This window comes from Acomys minous, assembly GCF_964271855.1.
Source record: "Acomys minous genome assembly, chromosome: 12".
In the NCBI taxonomy this organism is placed as follows: domain Eukaryota; kingdom Metazoa; phylum Chordata; class Mammalia; order Rodentia; family Muridae; genus Acomys; species Acomys minous.
The window spans coordinates 38,373,646-38,392,567 of record NC_140493.1 but is presented as its reverse complement, the minus strand read 5'-3'; positions in this window follow the sequence as shown (position 1 = coordinate 38,392,567).

Genomic DNA, 18,922 nt, shown 5'->3' with positions numbered 1-18,922 from the left:
TTGTTCCCTTTGTATATTTTTGTTACATCTTAAGGGAAGATTTTAAAGTGTTCAGCTCCCACCTATCCTCGAAATTTCTTTCACATCTCAATAAAATGTGCATCTCCTTAGCATACCCAATGTATTCTAACTTAATTTCTGCTGCTGTCAAATATACTCCTGATGCTAAGGAGCGTAGGGGATAACTAGAGGGTTTTTTTTTTAGCTCATGTTACCATGTTACAGTCCAGCACTATGGAGAAACCACAATGTTAGGTGCTTGAGACACCTAACCACATCACACCTACCCAAAAAAAAAAAAAAAATACAGAGAGAAATGAACGCATGCGTGCCTGCACGCTCAGTCACTCACTGGATTCTACTGATCTCAAGGTCTCTTAAACAGGACCGGACCCAGTCCATGAAATGATGCTGCCTACACTTGAGATGGTTTTCTTCACAATTAACCCTCCTGAGGACCCTCCACTGCTGTCCAACCAAATCCGGAAACTTCCTCACTGACAGTCTTCCCAGGTGATTCTGGGTTGGGTCAGGTTGACTGTGTTAGCTTTACATCATGGTCTCTCCCTTTTCAAGTAGAAGATGGAGAAGAAAGAGAACGACACTAAAATGTATAATGTTGGCTATTCGTGGGAAGTGAGCTGAAAAGAGTAAAAACATTTCTTCTGGATTTTACTTAAAAATGAATACCATTTCTATGCACCCAAAGTCAATAAACTGAAAAAACAAACAAAGATGATTCAGAAATGCATAGGCTATTGGGAGTAGTCAGTCGCACCTGTTTCAGGCACCCAGCTGGACTCCTTCTTTGGTTAGGTGCTCTAAGCTGACATGAATCCAGGGTGCTGAGAAATGCTAGGAGAGACCTGGAACTTCTCTAAGGAGCTTGTTGAAGTTCTCGTCCTAAAGTGTTTGTGCAGATGTCGTGTACAAGAATATTTTCTCAATTAATTGCAGTCACACTCACTGTTGAAGAGATAAAAAGGATGCAACATTGTAAGGATGCTTAAAGCAGATTCAAAATACAGGTGACATTTTTGTGTCTTTGGGTGGCAGAATTGTTCTGATCATGTGATGATCAAGGTTCTTCCCTTTAACTGTTCTTTTACCTTTATTAATACAAATATGGTGGAGTTCTGCTCTTTTGTGACACATCTTTATAGGCAGCCACCTGGAAGAACAGAGTCTGGGTTGGGTCTCAACAGATGGCATCTGCTGTTGCCTGGTCTTTCTTGAGAAGTCCCCTGGGAGTGGAGCAATGGGTGAGTGTTTCTGATGTAGTGAATGAAGGAACGACACAGAAATGGTGGTCGGGCTTGTAAAACCTTCAGTCACTGGGGCAGGAGCCACTAACGTAGGAGTTGAACTTCACCCTTAGTAAAAAGAATATAATCATTCACTGGACTCCCACTGTACAAAGACCATTTTCCCCACCCCCTCTTTGTTTTGTCTCCAGTGCTAATGACCTCAGTGTTTGGCTTGGACACCATGGCAACATTATATCTCTCAACAGGATGGATTGCCTAAATATGAGCTGATAACAAGAGAAGATTTGGGGGTGTAGAGAAAAATCCCGTCTGGTTTGTAAATGGAGTAAGTTATGAAAAGTCATTTCTAAACTCCAAACAAACAAACAGATAAAGAATAAAAATTGATCAGGAGATAGTTGTATGCCATAATGAAGAGAATCCCAGTCTCAGCATTCTGTTCAATCAGTTTTCCTTGAAATCTATGAGCTCAAGACACCACTGAAATAGGGCGGGGAGGGGAACTCAAAGAAAAATGACAAAGGATATATAAAATGTTGAAAAGTATTTTAAACAAGGAAGTATCTAGCTTAGTTATCTGTAGCTGTGTGGCTTTTTATAGGCCCTTTGCCTATCTGTATGTCAGGTACCTGGTGAAGGAAGGAACTCACATAAGTGATGGGAGTTTCCTGAATGGAAATTCAACTAATTCTAGAGCGGCGTCCCTTAGGTTTTAAAGATATTAGCTTTTACTCTCCTCTGTCTTGTCATCGGGACACACAAAATGCTTTCTAGGCATTGCTTTTCCTCCACCGTCCCTGCCCTCTTCTATGTCTCTCCTCATTTTCTCTCCCTCTGTCTTTCTCATGTTATTCTTCTACTGTAACCATGTATTCTTCTATCCTGGATCTTTTCATTCAAGGAATAACACATTCTTATCCTAAAATAAGTAATAGTGCTAATTATAAAAGTCTCTGACTTTTTAATGCCCCCTGTATCACAATGCTCTTTTCCCAGATTTTGAGAAAACATTGTCTTGTTTTTGCCGTGGGACAGACACGGAACAGACATGATTCAGAAAGACAGAATGAGAGGGGGATGTTTTATGCAAAATCACTTGTGGCTTAATTAATGTCCTTGTCATTTTCTCCTTGCTGTGACAAACTACTCTGACAAAAGCAACTTAAAGGAGGAAGAGTTTATTCTGTCTCACAGTTCCACAGGGTTTACAGTAATTATGACAGGAAAGGCGTGGAAGCAGGCAGGGGCTTGTATGATCATATTGTGTTTACACCAGGAGGCACAGGGTGAATAAATTAGTGAGTCTGAGCTATATAACATGAAGACTTGCTCCTGTGGACTCACTTCCTCCAGCAAAGCTCCAGCTCTGAAGGTCTCACATCTTTCCAAATCAGCACCACCTGCTGGGGACCGACTGTTTGAACATGTTCCTACAGGGAACAATCACATTCAACAAGTAAGGATGGGGGAAACACAAACATTCGTTATAAAGATCTGTTCCAAATCCCTCTTCATTATAAAGATTTAATTCTATCAGAGTAGAGCCATACCAGAGGATAGTGAAAGCCAGCAAAGATGAGTCCTGCATAACTTAAACTGTGGATCATTTGTGAAGTCACATCTTGCTATGGTAGATTCAGGCTTTGCCATTTGGGTGCTATTCAATTCCAAGGCCCCCCCCCCCCCCGCTTCCGTGAGGGGCATCATCACATCATATTCATCCTCAAGTCTTTGCAATTATTTTTCTACATCCCAAATCAACTTTTGTCAAGATACACAATAGCTACCCAAAGCGGCTCATGCAGTAGATCCTTTTCTGTGGGAACCCATGCCAAATTCTACCATGTCAGAAATCCTGTGCTTAGGCTGTATGGTGTGACCTTCGAGTTGCTGACCTTTGCCTTACCACGAGGCCTTATGTTCTAGGCTATCCTTGGACTATTTACCTTTGAAAGAAGTAGAGAAGTTTCAACTTGGAGCCACCCAGAGGATCTAGGAAGTTCTTACAAGGAACTACTCAGAGAACTAGGAAGTTCTACAGGGAGCGATTTAGGCTATTGCATTCTTGCCCGGGGGCTAGGGTGAGTGAGATTAGAATAGATCCTATTGACCTTGCTCTATATATGTTCCTGCTAGTCAGCAATAAAGTGAATCTTGATCAGAAATGTCCTGACTTGATTCGTTATTTCTCGCGTCTCTGTATCCTACTTTCAATCCCCACTCCCTCTTTCAGGTGAACCCTGGATTTTACTGTGTTGTCCGGACCCCTCTTGTTATTTCCTTAACCCGCAATTTTCTTTCTCTACTTTTCTGTTCTTAGTTACCTCCCCACCCCAAGAGCTGAATTCTTTTCTCTAGCATAGTTCTGTTTGTGACGCTTTTCTCTTCTTGCTCCATACCTTTACTGTGGATGAACTTATCACTTCCTAATTTTCATCTGTGGTTGTAAGTCTGTGTGCGTACATCTGTATATTTGTTTGCATAAAAAAAATTTACCTATTCATACAGTTAAATATATGGTTTGGGAAACTATGTACATGTAATATTTATGTGTACATTAGACATATCTGGATCAGATGTCTCTTCTGATATAAACACACACTACAATGTGTATGCTGAAACAAGTGTTACATTTTATTAATAATGTTTGAATCAGTGTAGGGTATTTGAAAACACAAGCGGGGACCTCCTATTTTCTTTTTGTCTATATCATAGCAAATTTTTCATTTATTAGTGATTTCAAGAAGGACAAGAGAATGCATATTTGTATAGCTTCATTTATCCATTTTCAGAAATTTCATCTTTTTATTTTCTTCCACCATATCCTCTTATTTTCAGTCTTTCATGAATTCACAGAGTTATCTTACTCTGGGAATGTTAGGGACATTGCCAGGGTCCCTTGAGTTAATAAGTACATATGATCTGTGGGGTTTTAATACTAGCAAACGTATACTACTTCATAGTTATCTCTTTAAAACTGAATAAGTAGGCATACCTTTTACAATTGTTTTATTTGCATATTTGTCTCTGTGTGTTTCCATGTTTATATGTATATTTCCACATCTGTAGGATGCAATACATCTGTGGACAAGAGGGCCTTCTGTGAAACTCCCAGAACACCTCCTTTAAACTGTACTTGTGCTGCCCCAGTGGAGTCAGGCCACAATATTATCTCTCCTTACTTCCTTCGGACATACGTTACATTGCCTTCAATATTACACTCCTTTAAGAAATTGCTTTGTTAAACAACTGCCATCATCCAAATTTATAGTAATTTAGGATCTCATAGGCATTTACCAAAAATCATCTGTATGTAGGAAATGTCTGCTAAATGTATAACTTAGTCAATGAAGAAAAGTAAAGGAACTATTGTAAGCAAAGCTTAAGTAACATGTAACACGGTGGTTGGAAGCATGAAGTTTTTGAAATCTTAGCACTTTTGTATCTAAAATTAATATGGTGAGAACTAATTTTCTAAGAGAATCTTTGCTCAAGAGATCATTTAGCCAAACAAGCAATTTCCCCCCTGCTTACCATGTTGACCCAAAGGATTGGTTTACCTGAAAATATGTAGAAATCCAAATGATTAGAGTTGTATATGTAAAGTGAAGTTATAGAGCTTTGATCAAGATGGTTGCGGGTTGCAGCCTTCCTTCCGCTGCTAGGACCTCCTCCTTGCTCCTCTCTCCCCGCAAACCTTCCTGCTACTGGTCCACCAGACATGATGCTGCGAGTTGATTTCTGGGCTCTATTTCTGCCAGCAGAGGGGACCCTTGATCTACATGGGTTTCAACATCCACCTGCAGAGAGTTGTACAGAAGAGTCCAGTCACTGCAGATATCTTGAAACAGTTAAAATTATCTGAGTTATTATTAATCATCAAAAATGCTCTAAATAGTTTTTTTAAATCAAGTTTTGTTTGCATATAAACATGGAAATGAGGAAATTTCAACCAGTAAACATTTGAAAATATTTGAAAACTGCTAAAATATTGACATTATACATAATTTTTAAAGGTTAAAAAGAAATCAGTATAAAATGGCCTGTATATAAAATGTCCCTTACGAAGTTAAGAAGAGAAGTATTTTGATGAGGACATATAGGTCACCCAGTGATCTTCAAATTTTATAAGCTAAGTCATTTTTAAAAAATGACCTTTAGATGTTTACGCTGACATCCAAATTGATATTGTCTCAATTTAGTGTTGTGACAAAAGCAGAAATTAAACACAGGACACCTAGGTAAGACATACTAGATAGTTATTTTCATAGACAACAGATAGCATTCATATACTGTTTATATTAGAATTTTCACGCCGATTGTTCAGTGCAATTTCAGATTGTAAAACTGCTCTTCACGTATATAAAATAAATATAATATTTTAAGACAACATCGGAAAGCAATATCATCTCCTTTATATAAAAAGTATATACCATGAATAAAGTTATAAATTTTTATATCATGTAGTACTAATATGTTCAGCTATTATTTAATATAATCAATAACAAAGCATAATGTTTATCATTTTTAAGATAAATTATAGGAAAAACCATGTTAATTAATTGAAATAAAGAACTTAATATTGATGAGGATGTTTATTAATATCTCCTTAAAAGTAAAACCATACATGTTATGTTATATATTAATGTTAATAATAATTATTAATATTTTTGCTATGCTAGTATATTCATTACATTTCAAGTAAATGATGCTTTGATGACTTGGCTTTTAAAAGGTAGACTTTTTGGTCCCATGGGGAAGCCAGAACCCACCAGGATACGTGATGTTTGCTGATGGTGGAGCTGGGGAAGAACGATCACATCTTCTCATTACAAATCTGCCTCTTCTAGTAGAAAAGCATTGCTGCTCATTGCTCAAAGCACAGAAGGTAAACGTTAAAGAAAAGAATAGTTTCTAAAGCAGCAGAATAGTGGGGGCTTCACATAGGATGACATTAGCAAGAGTGAAAACAAGCTCTAAGCCCTTGGGTCATCTCATCTCTCAGCTTAACTTACACCAGAGAGTAGGAAGAAATTAATGAATACTAAGTTGAAGATGAAGACATCCTCTCCAGGCCATTCAAATGGTAAATTTCTCTTGTAAATTTAAGCTCTTCATCTCTGTCTTGCTTTCTGCATTTTCTTAGGTTTTATTTGGTTCTTTAAGTACCACCTGCTCATTTTGTTATAGGATGAAAACAAGTGTGTACCCATGTCGTTAATGATAATACCATTGTTTGTGTTTGTCCTAGTACAATCCCTTGGGTACACTTGCTCATCTATCATACCAAGGGAGAAAACAAATATCCATGGTGCTTATTAGAAAACCAGTTGTGTGTGTGTGTGTGTGTGTGTGTGTGTGTGTGTGTGTGTGATGGTTGTGTCTTATTGCAATAAAGTGATAAAGTTCTGACTATTAACATACTAAACTAAAATTCTCTCCAACTCCACATTTTCCAGCTGTATATTTCTCAACTAGAAATCAGACACAGTCAACCAACTTAAATTCATCTTCTATGTACAAATTACTTGGAGGGTACTTGAAATGCCCTTGAAGGCAGCAAGCCATTCAGAATCCCCAAGAGAATCAGCAGAAAAAGTGTATCTTAGGGCTACATGAAATCCTTCCTATCTAGAACTCACAATCAAAATTTTCACAATATGTAGAAAGCATAGCTAAGTGATACATTCCCTAATTCCTGTATCAGGTAACTGGTCTTTACATAACCTCTAAAGTCCAGTCGTTAACTTATTAATGAAAATATTGAAACTCAGAAGCCGGTTTCTATATTTAAAAATGAATGACATAGGAGCCAAAGTGGGTTGGGTTGCATTATTGAGTCATGCTCACATTCAGATGTTGCTGTGTTGGTTGAATATCATACAATAGTATTTAGATTGTGTGTTTTTTGAGGAAAGACTGAGAATATTGAAATGGTAATTGAGCAACACACACTCATGGAAAGTGCTTGGTACTTCCTGCAATGACGTCTTCCTATACTTAGCTATCAAAAGAACCTAAAAGCGTGTCCACTTTCTACTATCATTTCCCCCAGTTCTTCCTGCCTCTCCAGGAGCTGATAAAAGTGCATGAGAAATTCACTGTCTCCATGTTTCCAGTGATATTTCTGTGCTAAAGGAAGTGACATACAGTGAGCAAGGCATGCAGAGCACAAATGTCCAGATTAGCATATGAGCCAACTGGTTATACAGTTTTAAGGTTTTGCACTTAATCTACTACAGAACATGCTTATCATATATTGTTCAATGTAAAACTAGAAAATATGAGGACCTGCTTCATGGGAAGGGGAAACGTGATCATCTCTTCCTGCTTGTTGTATCAGTGAAGCAGGAATTGATTGCGCTGACCATTTGATTACATAGCCCCATCTTACAAATCTAGAATTATTTTTCATTTAAAGGCTGTAAAATGAAGACTTAGGAATGGGGTGCACAAGGTCTTCACAGGTTTAAACAAGGCAAAATCGCTGCAAGAATGTCAGCAGTCTATCAAATGTACTTCAGGGCAGGTCCCATGCTCAGAAGTTATTGGCCATCTTAAAATAGACTCCATGTTTTTTGTTGAGTGCTTTTTACTTTCTTTTTTTTTTGTAATAATGATTTTATTTTTGGTCGACTGTTTCAATTTTTTTTGGTTGTTGTTGTTGTTGTTTTACTGTGAATGTTTTTGAAAGAGGGAACATCAAGTTGGGTGGGTAGGGAAGGATTTGAGAGAAATTGTTCATGGTAAAGATTATAATAAAATACATTGCATGCATTTTTTTCAATAAAATAAATCTATATATATATCTATATATATATATGTACATGTATATATTCCTCTAAGAGAAGGGAATAACTGTGTACATGTGTTCCAAACAATGGCCCCAAACTGGAAGAAACCTAAAGATCTGTCACCAGTGAATGAGCAGTGTGATGGACCTATAGTAATAGGATGGCATTATATGATGGAAGGACAAGGAAGTGATGGGTACGTGATGAATATACATTAGTTGCTTTCTATGTTTGTGAAAGCATATGAATTCTGTGAATTATTGAATCTATAGATTACCTTTTTGTAGAGTGTCCATTTTCACAGTATTAATCTAATAGATCTATAAGCATGAGAGATTTTTCATCTTCTGGGTATTTTTCAGTTTCTTCCTTCAACATCTCAAATATTTTATTATTCAAGTATTTCACTTACTTGGTTAGAATTATTCCATTTTTTGAGGCTATTGTAAAAGCTGTTGTTTCTCTGATTTCATTCTCAGTATGTTTGTCATTGGTATATAGAAAGGCTACTAAGTTTTGCATGTTATTTTGTGTGTTTTGTCTTCTGCTACATTATTGGATATATTTATTATGTGTAGATGGTTCCTGCAGAAGTCTTTAATATCTCTTATGTATAAAATCAAATTGCCTTCAAATTAAGGTACTTTGACTTCTCGTTTTCCTATTTATATCCCCTTTATTTCCTTCAGTTGTCTTACTGATTTAGCTAAGACTTCTACATAGACTAGGTATGGAAGAGCGGACATCCCTGTCTTGTTCCTGATTTTCATGGAAATCGTTAGAGTTTCTTTCTGTTCAGGATGCTGTTGGCTCTGGGTTTGTTATAAATTGTCTTTATGTTAAGGAACGACCTTAATTTTCTCTCTAGGAGTTTTGCCATGAAGGGATATTGGATTCTGTTAAAGGTCTTTAATGTTCCTGAAGTGTGCAACAGGCTTTGGTCTTTCCTAGTCATTGTTCACAATTAAAATTATCTTCTTTTTTAAGAGTTTATCTCAGTTATTTTTTTCTATTGTCACAAAGAGATACCGGGGCTAGGGAAATTTATTATTATTATTTTTTAAAGACATTTAACTGGGGGCTTTCTTGAAAAATTTGGAGGTGAGGCTATGACCATCACGTGGGGACCATGAGAGCGAACTGGCAATCACGACACTGGAGTAGTAAATGGGAGGTTACATCTGATTCTCAAGCATGGAGGTGGGGGAAGGAGACTGGGCCTGGCCTAAGGCCATCTGCAGTGATACCTCTCCTAACAAGGCCACACTTCCTTATCCTTCCTAAACAATTCCACCACCTGGAGCCCAAGTATCCTAATATATATTCTCATTCAAATCACCATAGAGTTATTTCTTTTGGTGATTGTATCTACAACATTTTTCTGTCTTTCCATATTATAAGTAATGTGATAATAGTTTCTGTTTAGTTTATTTCCACAGAATCCAAAATAATGTTAGAAATATATGCAAATTTTATCATTAGGACCACTTATGTCTGTATGATGCACTTTTAATATTAAATAAAGAGCAGTTATCAAGCTATCAAGTACAAGAAAAATAAATTTGTGTCACTATCTTGACCATAAAAAAACCATAATTTGTATACATATTTAAAATATTCAATATGTAGATGCTTTCAATTGACTCCTTAATTGAGATGTTGATGGGTTTTTTGATTACTTGTTTAATGTAAATCTTTAAAGTTAGAATTTTTCTAAATCTAAAATATTTTGAATGCTTAGACTACATATTAGTAAGTTCATTTACAAAAAAAGCAATTTCAGTGTAGACTCAATGCAGCCTGCTGTGAGACCATCTCTCTAACACCATGTTTCTGGGGCTGACTGTGAATAGAAGCCTCTAAAATAGCTAGACATCACATTTTTTTTTCTTTAGAGTGTTTCCTCTAGGAGACACAGACACCACTCCCTATGTTTTAGCTTTATAAAATGCAATGAAGTTGTAATCAGGTTGCTGAGCAATCTGGACTCTAAGCATACTGCAGTCAAGAAACAATAAACATGTTAAAAATAAAATAGGCATAAAATTATTCAAGGCCAAAAATTTTTCAGAACTGTGAATTGTTCTCTGGTTTTAAACAAAGGTAATAAATGTTCTCTGACTACTTGCATGATCTACTTTCTGCTTAAATAAAATTCTTAATTGCATATATAATGGTATTTCCCAGATCCTTAATAAATATGATTTGGCCTAACTTTTCTTTCAATAATGCTGTCCTGGTCCTGTCTCTCTATACTTTTTAAAAGTCTTTTTTTCAAAAGCTGTTGCAGTGTATCATGAAAATTTTGGGTTTTTTTTTATTATATGCAATATGATATCTAGAAGACCAGAGGACACACAAGAACCAGTCCTAACTTGAACTTAAGTACCCATGAGGAACTGGCAATAGGCTTGTCAATCAATTGAGCTTCTTTATCTGTATTTGGACAGGAGAGGAAGCTGTCTGGGTCACAGGAGTCTGGATGTCTGGAAGGGATTAGAGAGGCTGGTGTTTGTGTCAGTTAATCTTCTTACTCAGTGAGCCCTGCTACCTTATGCAATGGGACTGCTATGTCTGAGGCACCACTTCTGAGATGAGCTACTCTGTGAGGATTTAGCAAAACTCCTGCCTAGAAGTTTCCCTGCATAGAATGTTTCCTCCAGCTTCCACGTATGCACAGAGTTTTAGTCATGGAATACAAGCAAACAGCTGAAAAATGCACTAGGACCTAAGAGCTGTGCATTGAAACCTGGCTCCAGGACCTAACGGAAGATAGTGCTGTACATACTGGTTTCAAAACATAAAGTTCTGCACACACCTTTAGTTCCTAGATTTAAACTTCACAGAAAGAATTTGCATTTTTACTGTCATATGATATTATCAAAAGCGTGATTTGTAGTCTCACTCTTTGCTAAATATTGCTCTGATATTAATTAGTTTTTTTTTTTTTAAAGAACACCCAGATTTTAGTCCATTTTTCTGTGCAGTTGCAGACCTTTACAATTTAGGGCATACACCATTGACTTGTAATGTAATCTCCTTCATGAGGAATCAGGACCCTTCATTTTTCTCACCTTCAAATCAGTATGGGATGCAATGTCACGATTCTAGAGAATACATTTTCAGGAATGACATTGAGAGGGCCTGGTAATAATCTTCATAATCTGTTTCTACAGATACCAATAAGTCTCTTTGTATTTTTATTTCTGAGACAAGGATTCTCTATGTAGCCTTACCTGTCCTGGACTCACTTTGTAGACCAGGCTGGCCTTGAACTCACAGAAATCTGCCTGTTTCTGCCTCCCTAAGTGCTGGGATTACAGGCATGTGCCATTGTACCCATCTAGATACCAATATTTGATGTAGCTCTATAAAGATTAGGAAATCATATAAACTACTTGAAAACAGTTTGTACAGACCAAAAACATATTTACATTTTATTGCAAAATACCTTTTCATTGTTTATTCTTTTACCTAAATCAAAGTTACTTCTAAGGATGTATATTTAGAATTCATATTTTTAATAATTTCCCATCAACTTTAACTGCTCATTATAATCAAAGCAGGAACTCTTAAATTATAAGTCTTTAGCTTGGCCTCCACAGCAAGGCAATATCAGAATATTGTTTAAGGTCTCCAGTGTTTAAGGTCTACCAGTAGGCAGCTTAGGTAGTGAATTACTGGCATTAATTACTCACTAAGTATTATTTAATTAGAAGATGAAAAGTCATTTTTCCTTCTAACTCCTGCTTACATTTTTAAGCTTAGTGCTTAGTGTTTTTTCATCGACTGAAAATAGTTATAAATGAAAGAGAATTATCTGATTTTTGTTTTCATAAGTGACAAGGTATAGATATATGGAAGTATTTTAAGCCAGCTATAAGAATAGAAAATATAGTCAATTAAAAGAAAATAGTCATATTACAAAATTTATTAAGGTTCAGTTTATTAAGGTTCAATGCATTTTATTTATTCTGGGCTATACATTTGGTTTATTAATTCAGTTTTGGCTATTTTCATAAAGAATTCCTGGTGAAATATTCAGGCAAATGTATGGATCTAGAAAAGATCATCTTGAGTGAGGTAATCCAGACCCAGAAAGACACACAAGGTGTGTACTCACTTGAAGGGGGTTTTAGCCATATAGTACAGGATAAGCATTTTACATTGCACAGACCCAAAGAAGATAAGTAACAAGGAAGATCCAAGGGAGGATGCTTAAGCCTTACTCTGAAGAGGAAATAGAAAAATTGACACAGTGGTTGAAGAGAGGGAATAAGACAGGAGAGAGAGCTTGGAGAGATATGAGGGTGGAGACAAATTTTGCCAGATCAAGGGTGGGATGACAGAAGGCCTTGAGAGAAAAGAGAAACTGTGGACCGGGACATCTCTGTGACAAGCTGGAGACCTACATCAAGGTAGGCTCCTGGGAGGATATGAGGAGGACTCTAGCAGAGACTCCTGCTAGCAAGGGTCATAGAGACTGAAGAGGACTCACCCTAACTAGACAAGACTCCTAGTGTAGGGAAGGGTCATAGAGATTGAAGAGGACTCACCCTAACTAGACAAGACTCCTAGTGTAGGGAAGGGTCATAGAGACTGAAGAAGACTCACCCTAACTAGACAAGACTCCTAGTGTAGGGAAGGGTCATAGAGACTGAAGAGGACTCACCCTAACTAGACAAGACTCCTAGTGTAGGGAAGGGTCATAGAGACTGAAGAAGACTCACCCTAACTAGACAAGACTCCTAGTGTAGGGAAGGGTCATAGAGACTGAAGAGGACTCACCCTAACTAGACAAGACTCCTAGTGTAGGGAAGGGTCATAGAGACTGAAGAGGACTCGCCCTAACTAGACAAGACTCCTAGTGTAGGGAAGGGTCATAGAGACTGAAGAGGACTCGCCCTAACTAGACAAGACTCCTAGTGTAGGGAGGGAAACACCAACCCACCCACAAAAACTTCAGCTCAAAGTCTGTCCTGCCTACAAGATGTACAGTGATAAAGAGAACAAGTAGAACAGAGACTGAGGGAAAGTCCAACTAATGCATGGCCCAACCCAAGATCCACGCCATGGGAGAGAGCTCACCCTTGAAACTGTTAACTATACACTGCTATGCTTGCAGACAGAAGCCTAGCAGAGTTGTCTTCTGAGAGGCCCCACCCAGCAGCACTTTGAAACAGATGCTAAGACTCAATGCCAAACATTGGGTGATGTGTATGGAATCATGTCGAATAGTGGCAGGAAGGAGAAAAGGACCTGGAGGTGACAGGAGCTATACAAGAAAACCAACAGAGCCAACTAAACAGGGCCCAGAGGGGCCTATTGAGACTGAAGGACCAGCCAAGGACCATGCATGGACTGGACCTAGGACCCCAAGACAGATCCAGCCGATGGGCATCTCAGACTTTCTGTGGGTCCTCCAGTAATGGGAGCACGAGATGTCTCTGACATGGACTCTGTTGCCAGCTTTTGGGTCACTTCCCCCTGGGAGGACTGTCTTGCTAGGCAACAAGAGAAGAGGACATGCTGAGTCCTGATGTGACTTGATAAGCCAGGATAGGTGGGAAGGGGGGGATCCCTGTTTTTGAGGAACAGGGGAGGAGGAATGGGGGAGAAAGAGAGAGAGGAAGGCTGGAAGGAGAGGAGGGATAGAGCTATGGCCAGGAGGTAAAATGAATAAATAAATAATATATAAATTAAAAAAGAATTCTTGGTGAAAGTAGAAGGCTATCTTAATGCATTAATTTGAAAAAAAATTTGTAAACTCTCATTAGATCTCTATTTTTTGAAATGTAATTTAATATTTATTTATTTTTCATCATCATTATTATTATTATTATTATTATTATTATTATTATTATGTTTTTTTTCAAGACAGGGTTTCTCTGTGTAGCCTTGGCTGTCCTGGACTCACTTTGTAGACCAGGCTGGCCTCGAACTCACAGTGATCTGCCACCCTATGCTTCCCAAGTGGTGGGGTTAAAGGAGTGTACCACCACCACCTGGCCAATTTTTATTTTTTAAAATAAAAATTTAATTAAAATATAAATACATTTGTCCCTTCCAAGCCACCCAATCCCCCTCACATAGTCTCAAAGTTATGTGGATTCTTTTTACTTGAAAAAATGCATACAATATGTATAGAAATATATGAGTAAAAAGCTCCAGAATACCCAGTGGAACAAACAACTAATAGTCCTATTCATCTGTGCCACCTATGAACCATAACAATGACCAGCTCAGCAAGAAAACCCCGAAATCGACAGTGGTACTAGAAACCAAGCTGAAGATCCAGGACTTGTGAGGTCAAGCATCTTAGAAGAGAGCAATTACCACCGTGCTACTAGCTCAGTGTAATGCTTCACTATATTTTAAATCTTATCTTTAAACAAAGAGAGGATACGGTGAAGTGAAAGACTAGTTGGTGTTTAAAAATCTCAGTGCTTGGAGTTGAAACAGTTCAATTCATGGGGCATGGCAGGCCAGCCAATTCAGCCAAGTCATTGAGTTCTAGGCCAATGAGAGATCTAGAGTCAAAAAATAAGACAAATGACATTTGAGTAATGGTCAAGGTTGACTTCTCGCTTCTGCACACATACATTCACCACACACACACACACACACACACACACACACACACACACACACACACAAACCAACAGGAACAAGAAAACCCAGGAACATGGGAAACTAGGCTTGATTTGTAGTAAGTTACCATGGAGTCTGGTTCTTTTCTTGCTTGTGAACAACAGTCAACTTTATACAAGCCTTGGGGATAGTTTGTTACTTGTTTATTTATTAAAAGACAGGCTGTGGTTCACTAGTACACCGAGAGGAAAGTTTGTCGTGTGGTCCTGCTAAAGATCTGCTCATCCTCTTAGTGTTCCTTTGTCATTTCTTTAGCAAGTCACTAACCTACTGAATTCAGTTATTATTTGTGAAAATTTCCCAAGGTTTTACAATAGGATTCATATTTCATGGTTGGTTTGTATGTTTTAAAGAAGGAGATGAAAGGCTGGAGAGATGGCTCAGAGGTTAAGAGTATTGGCTGTTCTTCCAGAGGTCCTGAGTTCAATTCCCAGCAACCACATGGTGGCTCACAACCATCTAGAATGTGGTCTGGTGCCCTCTTCTGGTGTGCAGTTGTACATGCAGATGCAACGTTGTATACATAATAAATAAATAAAAGATAATAAAGAGGGAGATGGAAGGATTTCACATTTCCAGGCTTGCTGCATTTAAGCCAAGTGTTTCCACAGTTAGAAAATGTCACCAAGGACTGGAGAGAGAAGGTTGGAAGGAAATTTAGATTTCTGAGTAAACCAGCATGGGCTGGGTTGGCAAGCTACACCTGAGGACCCTATATGGAATGAAAAAAATGCAGAGGAAAAATATAGGCAAGCAAGAGACAGTGTGCTTGCCAGAAACAGAGCTAAATGCAGACTCTGGTACATAAATGAAGCTTAATGTGTAACCACAACATTCAAGTGTCATTAACTCAAACTCCAGAATGAATGAATGAATGAATGAATAAATAAATAAATATATAAATAAATAATTAAGTGTATGTGTTCACCCACATGTATGGTAATAGTAACATTTTTTATTCAAAATACATGTGCTGACCACTTACTATATACAAAGTACTTTATTATCATAAGGACATTAGTGACTAAATGATCAAACTGTTCACTGTGTGCTGCTTAAATTCCCCGTGTTACCCTGTTGCCTTTCATTAACCAAAGAGTAATTCTGTCAGTGACCTCATCCACACTGTCACTTCCTCCATTTACATAGGGAAGAAGCAAACCAAATGTCAGTCCTTTCTCCAGGCCACACTTTTCTTCAAATAATTTAACAAGTGCTTTGAAGATGGAGTGGGGACAGTGCAAAGTGAACGTGGTCTATAGAAAGCTGCCTCTCTGCCTGAAAGCTAGACCTGTTTCCTTCCTTGCAGTGTATTTACACAAGCCCTATTTCCCTAACGTCCCTGCACATATAACTTAACTATGCAGCCTATGCAGCAAGTGAATTTTGGATGGGTCTTAAGTAAACACGGAGCCAAGACCTCAAAAGACACATTCAGCAGGATACGTTTGGCTATTTTCCCCAAAGGGAATGACCGCAGCAAGGAGAATTTCCCACAATCAGATGTCCTTTGATTTTTCATTCTTGCTGGCTTGGCTGCTCCACTTTTCCCCCAAGCACGTCCTTGTTTTCCCAGCCTTGTGCAGTAGGAAGTAGTGGGGCGTTTCAGAAGGCGAGGAGCACTTGAGACCTCATCCTTACAGCAGCCTGGGAAAGGGGCGCCCCCAGGCTCAGGTGTCTCCTTTCAACGGCTTTCTCTCTGAATGTAGCACAAGGCTTTGCCGTCTTTGGGATCCTATCTCCGCTGGGCTTGCCAAGAGGAATGAATCAAAATTTGGCAGCCTGTAGCTTTAAAGTCTCCTAAAGCCAAATCCTTATAAGGGAGACTACGGGAGGAAGGAACATGGGCCCCGTTTATTCCTTGCCCTTTACTAAACAACCTTGAGAAAAGTTGTGAAGTTTTTGTTTGCACTTGTTTTTATTTCTTAAAGAGAATGGAAAGAAATATTTTCTCAGCTATTTCAAGTGGTTCTCATACATTCTGTTGTGGTTTAATAGTTTATTCTTGTAGCATTGCCTTAAATTGCTTTTGAAAGGGTGTACTGATAAGTATTCATTTTGATATCCACTTTTACAGTTAACAATATTTCATTAATTTGAACTGATCATATGAATATGCATACATCATATCAAATTTTATATATATATATATATATATATATATATATATCACATACCATCAAATGTCACCTTGTCTCTTACATGGAAAGCAGACAATTTATTCTATTTGTCAGGCTATAATGGAAGTCCTTATCTTGTCTTTATTCGAAGAAAGCTTGGTCTGTATTTAAGGTTGCCAGTTGATTATACTGAAGATACAATATCATCTAAAAATGTGTCCAATTCTAAGTTAACTGATAGTAACTGTAGATAACATCAATAAAAATTCCTTCTCTGCAACAATTCTATCTGTGTTTTGTTTAGTAACTGGAGAATTTAGGATAAATGAATTGCTATTTCTCAAAGCTGTCACAATTATAATGCTTAGGAATTGTTTCTTCTATGCTTTTGTCTTTCATTTTCTTCCCTCAATTTCTTTACCCCATCCTTTCATGCTTTCTTTGGAAGCTCTTATTTGCTTTTAGATATATCCAATCTTTCCCCTTTATGAGCACATGGTAGGTTTCATTTCATGATTTTGTAATAATTGGATTGGATCCTGTGTTCAATTCTGCTTGACTAGTTTGATAGAAATCTTATTGAGTTGCATCTATCATCATATTGGGCACAAAATCTATCTTATGTATGTTGTACTCAAGGTGATAAGAAAACTCAGGATCTATGAGTAGTACGTTGGTTACTAAGTCTAGTGAATTCATAAACAGGTCCATAGATAAGCAGTTCATACATGGTAAGCAGTTCATACATGGTTAAACTTCATTAAAATCTTGACAGGAGGACATAGAATCATCTAGGGGTACATTGGGCATGTTCAGAAAGATATTTCAGAAAGACCTGATTATAAAAAGAAGGTCAACCTCAAAGTGGGGAGCATCTTCCAAAAGAGTTGCCAGATAGAGGAAAACAGCAGAATGCAGCTGCTTGCCTTTGCTTCTTGTTTCTGAACTTGTACATCTACTATAGGTGTGGACACTAGATTACTGGGCCTTCCAACATGGCCTCAGTACCAGAGACTTCCCCAGGAACTCCAGGATTTCAGCAGCACATTGGGATTGCTGTGATATTGAGATTTATGGAATAAGCAGCTATGAGGTACTCGGTCTTGCCAGCACTTAGACATGCTTTGTTAGAATGTGTGTGTGTGTGTGTGTGTGTGTGTGTGTGTGTGTGTGTGTGTGTGTGTGTATCTGTATACATTCTATTTATTTTGTTTCTCCAGAGGACCCTATCCTGGCACAGCTCAGCAGGGTAATGTAGTGCAGCAAATTCAATGGTGATGAGGGATGGGTGAGAAACTTGAGCTTTATAAAGTGTACAAGACCACATAACTCTTACTCCTTTAATTGACTTATTCCATATTGGGTGTCCATTTCTTCAGACATTTAGTTAGTTTATATATGATTCTAAGCTTAATATCTCTACCCTCTTAGGGACTGTGAGCTAAAAGGATAAATATTTAATTTAAAATCATGCTAAGTATTATGGGCTGAGACTGCAAGACCTTTCCAACCTGGTTTTTTTGAAGGCATCAGAGAATGCTTTGTGGAGAAGTGTCACGAAAGCCACAGATGGATTGAGAAGGAAGAACCTGAGTGAAGACACAAGGGACAGAGGATCAGAGGTAAAGCACTTGCCACTGGCACAATCAGAGGGATGGTGACACCTGGAAGGAGAGAGCTAGGAGGCAGAGGGATGACTAGATTTATTTAGGTTTCTGTAGGCCATTAGAGCCAAGGTAAAGGCATTCAGTTTTTAAGGAAACTAGATCTTTGTCACTTAATGTAAGGTAAACCTCAGTTCACATTTTGGGCAGAGGATGGAAAGTCTTACAGTAGAATAAGGAGAGGATGGACCCAGAGGGGACAGGAGCTCCACAAGAAGACCAACAGAACCAACAAATCTGGGTGGGGGTTGGGGGGTAGCAGTGGAGACTGATGCACCAGCATCATGCATTGAGAGCACCTAGGCCCCCTGCTCAGATATAACCAATAGGTATCTCAGTCTTCCTAGGGGTCCTCTCATAAGGGCAGCAGGAGCTGTCCCTGCCATGGACTGTATCCTACTCTTTCACCACTTTTCTCTGGCCGG